This window comes from Triticum aestivum, chromosome 5A (assembly GCF_018294505.1).
Source record: "Triticum aestivum cultivar Chinese Spring chromosome 5A, IWGSC CS RefSeq v2.1, whole genome shotgun sequence".
NCBI lineage: Eukaryota > Viridiplantae > Streptophyta > Magnoliopsida > Poales > Poaceae > Triticum > Triticum aestivum.
In genome coordinates, this window is record NC_057806.1 from 272,583,269 (window position 1) to 272,597,005 (window position 13,737).

Here is a 13,737-nt window from a genome sequence, read left to right on the forward strand (position 1 = left end):
ATTTGCTTACTGTTACTAGTCTTATCTTGATTTGGCGGCATTGTGGCATGAAGCGGCCCGGACCGACCTTACACGTACGCTTATGTGAGACTGGTTCCACCGACTGACATGCACTTATGCATAAGGTGGCTAGCGGGTGTCTGTCTCTCCCACTTTAATCAGATCGGATTCGATGAAGAGAGTCCTTATGAAGGGTAAATAGCAATTGGCATATCACTGTTGTGGCTTTTGTGTAGGTAAGGAACGTTCTTACTAGAAACCCTTAGCAGCCATGTAAAACATGCAACAACAATTAGAGGACGTCTAACTTGATTTTGCAGGGTATGCTATGTGATGTGATATGGAAAAAGGATGTGATGAATGATATATGTGATGTATGAATTGATCATGTTCTGGTAAAGGGAATCATGAATTGCATGTCGATGTGTATGACAACCGGCAGGAGCCATAGGAGTTGTCTTAATTTATTGTATGACATGCGTGTCAATGAAAACACCATGTAATTACTTTACTTTATTGCCAACCGTTAGCCATAGTAGTAGAAGTAATAGTTGGCAAGACAACTTCATGAAGACACGATGATGGAGATCATGATGATGGAGATCATGGTGTCATGCCGGGTATTAAGGTGATCATGTCGCGCCTCGAAGATGGAGAACAAAGGCGCAAGATGATATTGGCCATATCATGTCACTTTATGATTTGCATGTGATGTTTGGCATGTTTACATCTTATTTGCTTAGAACGACGGTAGCATAAATAAGATAACCCCTCACTAAAATTTCAAGAAAAGTGTTCCCCCTAACTGTGCACTATTGCGAAGGTTCGTCGTTCCGAAGCACCATGTGATGATCGGGTGTGATAGATTCTAACATTCGCATACAACGGGTGTAAGCCAGATTTACACATGCAAAACACTTAGGTTGACTTGACGAGCATAGCATGTATAGACATGGCCTTGGAACACGAAAGATCGAAAGGTCGAACATGAGTTGTATAGTAGATACAATCAACATGGAGATGTTCACCATTGATGACTAGTCCGTCTCACGTGATGATCGGACATGGCCTAGTTGAATCGGATCATGTATCACTTAGATGACTAGAGGGATGTCTATCTGAGTGGGAGTTTGTTAAATAAATTGATTAGATGAACTTAATTATCATGAACTTAGTCTAAAATATCTTTACAATATGTCTTGTAGATCAAATGGCCCACGCTAATGTTGCCCTCAACTTCAACGCGTTCCTAGAGAAAACCAAGCTGAAAGACGATGGTAGAAACTATACGGATTGGGTCCGTAACTTGAGGATCATCCTCATAGCTGCCAAGAAAAGCATATGTCCTTGAAGCACCGCTAGGTGACGCACCCATTTTCCCAGCAACTCAAGACGTTATGAACGCCTGACAGTCATGTAGTGATGATTACTCCCTGGTTCAGTGCGGCATGCTTTATAGCTTAGAACCGGGGCTCCAAAAGCGTTTTGAGCAGCACGTAGCATATGAGATGTTCCAAGAGCTGAAAATGGTTTTCCAGGCTCATGCCCGGGTCAAGAGATATGAAGTCTCCGACAAGTTTTACAGTTGTAAGATGGAGGAAAACAGTGCTGTCAGCGAGCATATACTCAAAATGTTTGGGTTGCACAACCGTTTGTCTTAGGTGGGAGTTAATCTTCCGGATGACTCGGTCATTGACAGGATTCTCCAGTAGCTTCCACCTAGCTACGTTTTGTGATGAAGTACAATATGCAAGGGATGGAGAAGTCCATTCTTGAGTTATATTCAATTGTGAAATTAGCGGAGGTGGAAATCAAAAAGGAACATCAAGTGTTGATGGTGCTGTTGGGTTTCGTAGTAATTTCAAAAAAAATCCTATGCACACGCAAGATCATGTGATGCATAGCAACGAGAGGGGAGAGTGTTGTCTACGTACCCAACGCAGACCGACTGCAGAAGCGCTGACACGACGTAGAGGAAGTAGTCGTACGTCTTCACGATCTAATCGATCAAGCACCGAAACTACGGCACCTCCGAGTTCGAGCACACGTTCAGCTCGATGACGATCCCCGGACTCCGATCCAGCAAAGTGTCGGGGAAGAGTTCCGTCATCATGACGGCGTGGTGACGATCTTGATGAACTACAACAGTAGGGCTTCGCCTAAACTCCGCTACAGTATTATCGAGGAATATGGTGGTTGGGGGCACCGCACACGGCTAAGGAATAGATCACGTGGACCAACTTGTGTGTCTCTGGGGTGCCTCTGCCTCAGTATATAAAGGAGCCAAGGGGGAGGGGGGCGCCGGCCAGGAGGAGGGCGCAGGAGGAGTCCTACTCCTTCCGGGAGTAGGACTCCCCCCCAATCCTAGTTGGACTAGGATTCCCCGAGGGGGGAAAGAGGGAGAGGGGGGCCGGCCACCTCTCCTAGTCCTAATAGGACTAGGGGAGGCGGGAGGCGCGCAGCCACCTTGGGCTGCCCCTTTCTCCTTTCCACTAAAGCCCATTAAGGCCCATATGGCTCCCGGGGGGTTCCGGTAACCTCCCGGTACTCCGGTAAAATCCCGATTTCACTCGGAACAATTCCGATATCCAAACATAGGCTTCCAATATATCAATCTTTACGTCTCGACCATTTCGAGACTCCTCGTCATGTCCGTGATCACATCCGGGACTCCGAACAACCTTCGGTACAACAAAATGCATAAACTCATAATATAACTGTCATCGTAACCTTAAGCGTGCGGACCCTACGGGTTCGAGAACAATGTAGACATGACCGAGACACGTCTCCGGTTAATAACCAATAGCGGGACCTGGATGCCCATATTGGCTCCTACATATTCTACGAAGATCTTTTATCGGTCAGACCGCATAACAACATACGTTGTTCCCTTTGTCATCGGTATGTTACTTGCCCGAGATTCGATCGTCGGTATCCAATACCTAGTTCAATCTCGTTACCGGCAAGTCTCTTTACTCGTTCCGTAATATATCATCTCACAACTAACATATTAGTTGTAATGCTTGCAAGGCTTATGTGATGTGCATTACCGAGAGGGCCCAGAGATACCTCTCCGACAATCGAAGTGATAAATCCTAATCTCGAAATACGCCAACCCAACATGTACCTTTGGAGACACCTGTAATGCTCCTTTATAATCACCCAGTTACGTTGTGACGTTTGGTAGCACCCAAAGTGTTCCTCCGGCAAACGGGAGTTGCATAATCTCATAGTTATAGGAACATGTATAAGTCATGAAGAAAGCAATAGCAACATACTAAACGATCGGGTGCTAAGCTAATGGAATGGGTCATGTCAATCAGATCATTCAACTAATGATGTGACCTCGTTAATCAAATAACAACTCTTTGTTCATGGTCAGGAAACATAACCATCTTTGATTAACGAGCTAGTCAAGTAGAGGCATACTAGTGACACTTTGTTTGTCTATGTATTCACACATGTATTATGTTTCCGGTTAATACAATTCTAGCATGAATAATAAACATTTATCATGATTATAAGGAAATAAATAATAACTTTATTATTGCCTCTAGGGCATATTTCCTTCAGTCTCCCACTTGCACTAGAGTCAATAATCTAGATTACACTGTAATGATTCTAACACCCATGGAGCCTTGGTGCTGATCATGTTTTGCTCGTGGAAGAGGCTTAGTCAACGGGTCTGCAACATTCAGATCCGTATGTATCTTGCAAATCTCTATGTCTCCCACCTGGACTAGATCCCGGATGGAGTTGAAGCGTCTCTTGATGTGTTTGGTCCTTTTGTGAAATCTGGATTCCTTTGCCAAGGCAATTGCACCAGTATTGTCACAAAAGATTTTCATTGGACCCGATGCACTAGGTATGACACCTAGATCGGATATGAACTCCTTCATCCAGACTCCTTCGTTCGCTGCTTCCGAAGCAGCTATGTACTCCGCTTCACATGTAGATCCCGCTACGACGCTTTGTTTAGAACTGCACCAACTGACAGCTCCACCGTTTAATGTAAACACGTATCCGGTTTGCGATTTAGAATCGTCCGGATCAGTGTCAAAGCTTGCATCAACGTAACCTTTTACGGTGAGCTCTTTGTCACCTCCATATACGAGAAACATATCCTTAGTCCTTTTCAGGTATTTCAGGATGTTCTTGACCGCTGTCCAGTGATCCACTCCTGGATTACTTTGGTACCTCCCTGCCAAACTTACAGCAAGGCACACATCAGGTCTGGTACACAGCATTGCATACATGATAGAGCCTATGGCTGAAGCATAGGGAACATCTTTCATTTTCTCTCTATCTTCTGCAGTGGTCGGGCATTGAGTCTTACTCAACTTCACACCTTGTAACACAGGCAAGAACCCTTTCTTTGCTTGATCCATTTTGAACTTCTTCAAAACTTTGTCAAGGTATGTGCTTTGTGAAAGTCCAATTAAGCGTCTTGATCTATCTCTATAGATCTTAATGCCTAATATGTAAGCAGCTTCACCGAGGTCTTTCATTGAAAAACTCTTATTCAAGTATCCCTTTATGCTATCCAGAAATTCTATATCATTTCCAATTAGTAATATGTCATCCACATATAATATCAGAAATGCTACAGAGCTCCCACTCACTTTCTTGTAAATACAGGCTTCTCCGAAAGTCTGTATAAAACCAAATGCTTTGATCACACTATCAAAGCGTTTATTCCAACTCCGAGAGGCTTGCACCAGTCCATAAATGGATCGCTGGAGCTTGCACACTTTGTTAGCTCCCTTTGGATCGACAAAACCTTCCGGTTGCATCATATACAACTCTTCTTCCAGAAATCCATTCAGGAATGCAGTTTTGACATCCATCTGCCAAATTTCATAATCATAAAATGCGGCAATCGCTAACATGATTCGGACAGACTTAAGCATCGCTACAGGTGAGAAAGTCTCATCGTAGTCAACCCCTTGAACTTGTCGAAAACCTTTCGCGACAAGTCGAGCTTTGTAGACAGTAACATTACCATCAGCGTCAGTCTTCTTCTTGAAGATCCATTTATTCTCAATTGCTTGCCGATCATCGGGCAAGTCAACCAAAGTCCATACTTTGTTCTCATACATGGATCCCATCTCAGATTTCATGGCTTCAAGCCACTTTGCGGAATCTGGGCTCACCATCGCTTCTTCATAGTTTGTAGGTTCATCATGATCTAGTAGCATGACTTCCAGAACAGGATTACCGTACCACTCTGGTGCGGATCTTACTCTGGTTGATCTACGAGGTTCAGTAGTATCTTGATCTGAAGTTTCATGATCATTATCATTAGCTTCCTCACTAACTGGTGTAGGTGTCACTGAAACAGTTTTCTGTGATGTACTACTTTCCAGTAAGGGAGCAGGTACAGTTACCTCGTCAAGTTCTACTTTCCTCCCACTCACTTCTTTCGAGAGAAACTCCTTCTCTAGAAAGGATCCATTCTTAGCAACGAATGTCTTGCCTTCGGATCTGTGATAGAAGGTGTACCCAACAGTCTCCTTTGGGTATCCTATGAAGACACATTTCTCCGATTTGGGTTCGAGCTTATCAGGTTGAAGTTTTTTCACATAAGCATCGCAGCCCCAAACTTTAAGAAACGACAACTTTGGTTTCTTGCCAAACCATAGTTCATAAGGTGTCGTCTCAACGGATTTTGATGGTGCCCTATTTAACGTGAATGCGGCCGTCTCTAAAGCATAACCCCAAAACGATAGCGGTAAATCTGTAAGAGACATCATAGATCGCACCATATCTAGTAAAGTACGATTACGACGTTCGGACACACCATTACGCTGTGGTGTTCCGGGTGGCGTGAGTTGCGAAACTATTCCACAGTTTTTCAAATGTACACCAAACTCGTAACTCAAATATTCTCCTCCACGATCAGATCGTAGAAACTTTATTTTCTTGTTACGATGATTTTCAACTTCACTCTGAAATTCTTTGAACTTTTCAAATGTTTCAGACTTATGTTTCATTAAGTAGATATACCCATATCTGCTTAAATCATCTGTGAAGGTGAGAAAATAACGATATCCGCCACGAGCCTCAATATTCATCGGACCACATACATCGGTATGTATGATTTCCAACAAATCTGTTGCTCTCTCCATAGTACCGGAGAACGGTGTTTTAGTCATCTTGCCCATGAGGCACGGTTCGCAAGTACCAAGTGATTCATAATCAAGTGGTTCCAAAAGTCCATCAGTATGGAGTTTCTTCATGCGCTTTACACCGATATGACCTAAACGACAGTGCCACAAATAAGTTGCACTTTCATTATCAACTCTGCATCTTTTGGCTTCAACATTATGAATATGTGTATTACTACTATCGAGATTCAATAAGAATAGACCACTCTTCAAGGGTGCATGACCATAAAAGATATTACTCATATAAATAGAACAACCATTATTCTCTGATTTAAATGAATAACCGTCTCGCATCAAACAAGATCCAGATATAATGTTCATGCTCAACGCTGGCACCAAATAACAATTATTTAGGTCTAATATTAATCCCGAAGGTAGATGTAGAGGTAGCGTGCCGACCGCGATCACATCGACTTTGGAACCGTTTCCCACGTGCATCGTCACCTCGTCCTTTGCCAGTGTCCGCTTATTCCGTAGTCCCTGTTTCGAGTTGCAAATATTAGCAACAGAACCAGTATCAAATACCCAGGTGCTACTGCAAGCTCTAGTAAGGTACACATCAATAACATGTATATCACATATACCTTTGTTCACCTTGCCATCCTTCTTATCCGCCAAATACTTGGGGCAGTTCCGCTTCCAGTGACCAGTCTGCTTGCAGTAGAAGCACTCAGTTTCAGGCTTAGGTCCAGACTTGGGTTTCTTCTCTTGAGCAGCAACTTGCTTGCCGTTCTTCTTGAAGTTCCCCTTCTTCTTCCCTTTGCCCTTTTTCTTGAAACTAGTGGTCTTGTTAACCATCAACACTTGATGCTCCTTCTTGATTTCTACCTCCGCAGCTTTCAGCATTGCGAAGAGCTCGGAATAGTCTTGTTCATCCCTTGCATATTATAGTTCATCACGAAGCTCTTGTAGCTTGGTGGCAGTGATTGGAGAATTCTGTCAATGACGCAATCATCCGGAAGATTAACTCCCAATTGAATCAAGTGATTATTATACCCAGACATTTTGAGTATATGCTCACTGACAGAACTGTTCTCCTCCATCTTGCAGCTATAGAACTTATTGGAGACTTCATATCTCTCAATCCGGGCATTTGCTTGAAATATTAACTTCAACTCCTGGAACATCTCATATGCTCCATGACGTTCAAAACGTCGTTGAAGTCCCGATTCTAAGCCGTAAAGCATGGCACACTGAACTATCGAGTAGTCATCAGCTTTGCTCTGCCAGACGTTCATAACATCTGGTGTTGCTCCAGCAGCAGGCCTGGCACCCAGCGGTGCTTCCAGGACGTAATTCTTCTGAGCAGCAATGAGGATAATCCTCAAGTTACGGACCCAGTCCGTATAATTGCTACCATCATCTTTCAACTTTGCTTTCTCAAGGAACGCATTAAAATTCAACGGAACAACAGCACGAGCCATCTATCTACAATCAACATAAACAAGCAAGATACTATCAGGTACTAAGTTCATGATAAGTTTAAGTTCAATTAATCAAATTACTTAAGAACTCCCACTTAGATAGACATCCCTCTAATCTTCTAAGTGATTACGTGATCCAAATCAACTAAACCATAACCGATCATCACGTGAGATGGAGTAGTTTTCAATGGTGAACATCGTTATGTTGATCATATCTACTATATGATTCACGCTCGACCTTTCGGTCTCCGTGTTCCGAGGCCATATCTGCATATGCTAGGCTCGTCAAGTTTAACCTGAGTATTCTGCGTGTGCAAAACTGGCTTGCACCCGTTGTAGATGGACGTAGAGCTTATCACACCCGATCATCACGTGGTGTCTGGGCACGACGAACTTTGGCAACGGTGCATACTCAGGGAGAACACTTCTTGATAATTTAGTGAGAGATCATCTTATAATGCTACCGTCAATCAAAGCAAGATAAGATGCATAAAAAGATAAACATCACATGCAATCAATATAAGTGATATGATATGGCCATCATCATCTTGTGCTTGTGATCTCCATCTCCGAAGCACCGTCATGATCACCATCGTCACCGGCGCGACACCTTGATCTCCATCGTAGCATCGTTGTCGTCTCGCCAATCTTATGCTTCCACGACTATCACTACCGTTTAGTAATAAAGTAAAGCATTACATCGCGATTGCATTGCATACAATAAAGCGACAAACATATGGCTCCTGCCAGTTGCCGATAACTCGGTTACAAAACATGATCATCTCATACAATAAAATTCAGCATCATGCCTTGACCATATCACATCACAACATGCCCTGCAAAAACAAGTTAGACGTCCTCTACTTTGTTGTTGCAAGTTTTACGTGGCTGCTACGGGCTTAAGCAAGAACCAATCTCACCTACGCATCAAAACCACAACGATAGTTTGTCAAATAGACTCCGTTTTAACCTTCGCAAGGACCGGGCGTAGCCACACTTGGTTCAACTAAAGTTGGAGAGACAGTCGCCCGCAAGCCACCTATGTGCAAAGCACGTCGGGGGAACCGGTCTCGCGTAAGCGTACGCGTAATGTTGGTCCGGGTCATCTCGTCCAACAATGCCGCCGAACCAAAGTATGACATGCTGGTAGGCAGTATGACTTATATCGCCCACAACTCACTTGTGTTCTACTCGTGCATATAACATCAACATAATAACCTAGGCTCGGATGCCACTGTTGGGTTTCATAGTAATTTCAAAAAAATTCTTACGCACACGCAAGATCATGTGATGCATAGCAACGAGAGGGGAGAGTGTTGTCTACGTACCCAACGCAGACCGACTGCGGAAGCGCTGACACGACGTAGAGGAAGTAGTCGTACGTCTTCACGATCCAACCGATCAAGCACCGAAACTACGGCACCTCCGAGTTCGAGCACACGTTCAGCTCGATGACGATCCCCGGACTCCGATCCAGCAAAGTGTCGGGGAAGAGTTCCGTCAGCACGACGGCGTGGTGACAATCTTGATGAACTACAGCAGTAGGGCTTCGCCTAAACTCCGCTACAGTATTATCGAGGAATATGGTGGCTAGGGGCACCGCACACGGCTAAGGAATAGATCACGTGGATCAACTTGTGTGTCTCTGGGGTGCCTCTGCCTCAGTATATAAAGGAGCCAAGGGGGAGGGGGGTTCCGGCCAGGAGGAGGGCGCAGGAGGAGTCCTACTCCTTCCGGGAGTAGGACTCCCCCCCAATCCTAGTTGGACTAGGATTCCCCGAGGGGGAAAGAGGGAGAGGGGGGCCGGCCAAGGGGGAGGGGGGTTCCGGCAAGGAGGAGGGTGCAGGAGGAGTCCTACTCCTTCCGGGAGTAGGACTCCCCCCCCAATCCTAGTTGGACTAGGATTCCCCGAGGGGGAAAGAGGGAGAGGGGGGCCGGCCACCTCTCCTAGTCCTAATAGGACTAGGGGAGGGGGGAGGCCCGCAGCCACCTTGAGCTGCCCCTTTCTCCTTTCCACTAAAGCCCATTAAGGCCCATATGGCTCCCGGGGGGTTCCAGTAACCTCCCGGTACTCCGGTAAAATCCTGATTTCACCCGGAACAATTCTGATATCCAAACATAGGCTTCCAATATATCAATCTTTACGTCTCGACCATTTTGAGACTCCTCGTCATGTCCGTGATCACATCCGGGACTCCGAACAACCTTCAGTACATCAAAATGCATAAACTCATAATATAACTGTCATCGTAACCTTAAGCGTGCGGACCCTACGGGTTCGAGAACAATGTAGACATGACCGAGACATGTCTCCGGTCAATAACCAATAGCGGGACCTGGATGCCCATATTGGCTCCTACATATTCTACGAAGATCTTTTATCGGTCAGACCGCATAACAAGATACGTTGTTCCCTTTGTCATCAGTATGTTACTTGCCCGAGATTCGATCGTCGGTATCCAATACCTAGTTCAATCTCGTTACCGGCAAGTCTCTTTACTCGTTCCGTAATACATCATCTCACAACTAACATATTAGTTGTAATGCTTGCAAGGCTTATGTGATGTGCATTACCGAGAGGGCCCAGAGATACCTCTCCGACAATCGGAAGTGACAAATCCTAATCTCGAAATACGCCAACCCAACATGTACCTTTGGAGACACCTGTAATGCTCCTTTATAATCACCCAGTTACGTTGTGACGTTTGGTAGCACCCAAAGTGTTCCTCCGGCAAATGGGAGTTGCATAATCTCATAGTTATAGGACATGTATAAGTCATGAAGAAAGCAATAGCAACATACTAAACGATTGGGTGCTAAGCTAATGGAATGGGTCATGTCAATCAGATCATTCAACTAATGATGTGACCTCGTTAATCAAATAACAACTCTTTGTTCATGGTCAGGAAACATAACCATCTTTGATTAACGAGCTAGTCAAGTAGAGGCATACTAGTGACACTTTGTTTGTCTATGTATTCACACATGTATTATGTTTTTGGTTAATACAATTCTAGCATGAATAATAAACATTTATCATGATTATAAGGAAATAAATAATAACTTTATTATTGCCTCTAGGGCATATTTCCTTCTGGTGCATAAGACCACTAGTTTCAAGAAAGGCAAGGGTAAAAAGAACTTTAAGAAGGACGGCAAGGGAGTTGCCGCGCCCGGTAAATCAGTTGCCGGGAAGAAGCCAAAGAATGGACCCAAGCCCGAGACTTAGTGCTTTTATTGCAAGGGAAATGGTCATTGGAAATGGAACTGCCCCAAGTACTTAGCGGATAAGAAGGCTGACAACGCCAAAGGTATATGTGATATACATGTTATTGATGTGTCCTTACCAACGCTCGTAGTAGCTCCTAGGTATTTGATATCGGTGTAGTTGCTCATATTTGTAACTCAAAACAGGAGCTGCGGAATAAGCGGAGACTGGCGAAGGACGAGGTGACGATGCGCGTCAGGAATGGTTCCAAGGTCAATGTGATCGCTGTCGGCATGCTACCTACATCTACCTTTGGGATTAGTTTTAAACCTCAATAATTGTTATTTAGTGCCAGCTTTGAGCATGAACATTGTATCTGGATCTCGTTTAATGCGAGATGGCTACTCATTTAAATCCGAGAATAATGGTTGTTCTATTTATATGAGAGATATGTTTTATGGTCATGCCCCAATGGTTTATTTTTATTGAATCTCGAACGTGATGTTACACATATTCATAGTGTGAATGCTAAAAGATGTAAGGCTGATAATGATAGTCCCACATACTTGTGTCACTGCTGCCTTGGTCACATTAGTGTCAAACACATGAAGAAACTCCATGCAGATGGACTTTTGGAGTCTCTTGATTATGAATCATTTGACACGTGCGAACCATTCCTCATGGAAAAAATGACCAAGACTCCGTTCTCCAGAACAATGGAGCGAGCAACCAACTTATTGGAAATCATACATACTAATGTGTGTGGTCGAATGAGCGTTGAGGCTCGCGGTGGCTATCGTTATGTTCTCACCCTCACTGATGACTTAAGTAGATATGGGTATGTCTACTTAATGAAACACAAGTCTGAGACCTTTGAAAAGTTTAAGGAATTTCAGAGTGAGGTAGAGAATCAACATGACAGGAAAATAAAGTTCTTACCATCAGATCGTGGAAGGGAATAGTTAAGTCATGAGTGTGGCATGCACTTAAGGAAATGTGGAATTGTTTCACAACTCACGCCGCCTGGAACACCTCAACGTAATGGTGTGTCCTAACATCATAATCACACTCTATTGGATATGGTGCGATCTATGGTGTCTCTTACCGATATACCGCTATCATTTTTGGGTTATGCTTTAGAGACTGCCGCATTCACTTTAAATAGGGCTCTGTCGAAATCCTTTGAGACGACACCGTATGAATTATGGTTTGGGAAGATCTTTGTTGCAAAGAATGGATCCTTTCAGGAGAAAGAGTTTCTCTCAAAAGAAGTAACTGGGAGGAAAGTAGAACTTGATGAGGTACTGCTTCTTGAACCGGAGAGTAGCGCAGCTCAGGAAGATGTTTTTGTGGTGCCTGCATCGACTAGAGAGGAAGTTAATGATGATGATCATGAAACTTCGAATCAAGTTGCTACTAAACTTCATAGGTCCACGAGGACACGTTTCGCACCAGAGTGGTACGACAACCCTGTCCTAGAAATCATGTTGTTAGACAATGGTGAACCTTCGAACTATGAAGAAGCGATGGCGGGCCCTGATACGTCTCCAACATATCTATAATTTTTGATTGTTCCATGCTATTATATTATCTGTTTTGGATGTTAATGGGCTTTATTTTACACTTTTATACTATTTTTGGGACTAACCTATTAACCGGAGGCCCAGCCCAAATTGCTGTTTTTTTGCCTATTTCAGTGTTTCGTAGAAGAGGAATATCAAACGGAGTCCAAACGAAATGAAACCTTCGGGAACGTGATTTTTGGAACAAACGTGATCCAGAGTACTTGGAGTGGATGTCAAGAAATGAACAAGGCGGCCATGAGGCAGGGAATGCGCCTAACCCCTGGGGGCGCCCTCCCCCCTCATGGGCCCCTAGTGGCTCAACCGACCTACTTCTTCCTCCTATATATGTTCACATACCCCGAAAACATCTAGGAGCACCACGAAACCCTATTTCCACCGCCGCAACCTTCTGTACCCAAGAGATCCCATCTTGGGCCCTTTTCGGAGCTCCATCGGAGGGGGCATTGATCAGGGGGGGGGGCTCTACATCAACTCCATGGCCCCTCCGATGATGTGTGAGTAGTTTACCTCAGACCTTCGGGTCCATAGCTAGTAGCTAGATGGCTTCTTCTCTCTCTTTGGATCTCAATACAAAGTTTTCCTTGATTCTCTTGGAGATCTATTCGATGTAATCTTCTTTTGCGATGTGTTTGTCGAGATCCGGTGAATTGTGGGTTTATGATCAAGTCTATCTATGAACAATATTTGAATCTTCTCTGAATTCTTTTATGTATGATTGGTTTATCTTTGCAAGTCTTTTCGAATTATCAGTTTGGTTTGGCCTACTAGATTGATCTTTCTTGCAATGGGACAAGTGCTTAGCTTTGGGTTCCATCTTGCGGTGCTCGATCCCAGTGACAGAAAGGGAAACGACATGTATTGTATTGTTTCCATCGAGGATAAAAAGATGGGGTTTATATCATATTGCATGAGTTTATCCCTCTACATCATGTCATCTTGCTTAAGGCGTTACTCTATTCTTATGAACTTAATATTCTAGATGCATGCGGATAGTGGTCGATGTGTGGAGTAATAGTAGTAGATGCAGGCAGGAGTCGGTCTACTTGTCACGGACGTGATGCCTATATACATGATCATACCTAGGTATTCTCATAATTATTCGCTTTTCTATCAATTTCTCGACAGTAATTTGTTCACCCACCGTAATACTTATGCTATCTTGAGAGAAGCCACTAGTGAAACCTATGGCCCCCGGGTCTATTTTCCATCATACAAGTTTCCAATCTATTTTATTTTGCAATCTTTACTTTCAATCTATATCATAAAAATACCAAAAATATTTATCTTATTATTATCATCTCTATGAGATCTCACTCTTGCAAGTGGCCGTGAAGGGATTGACAACCCCTTTA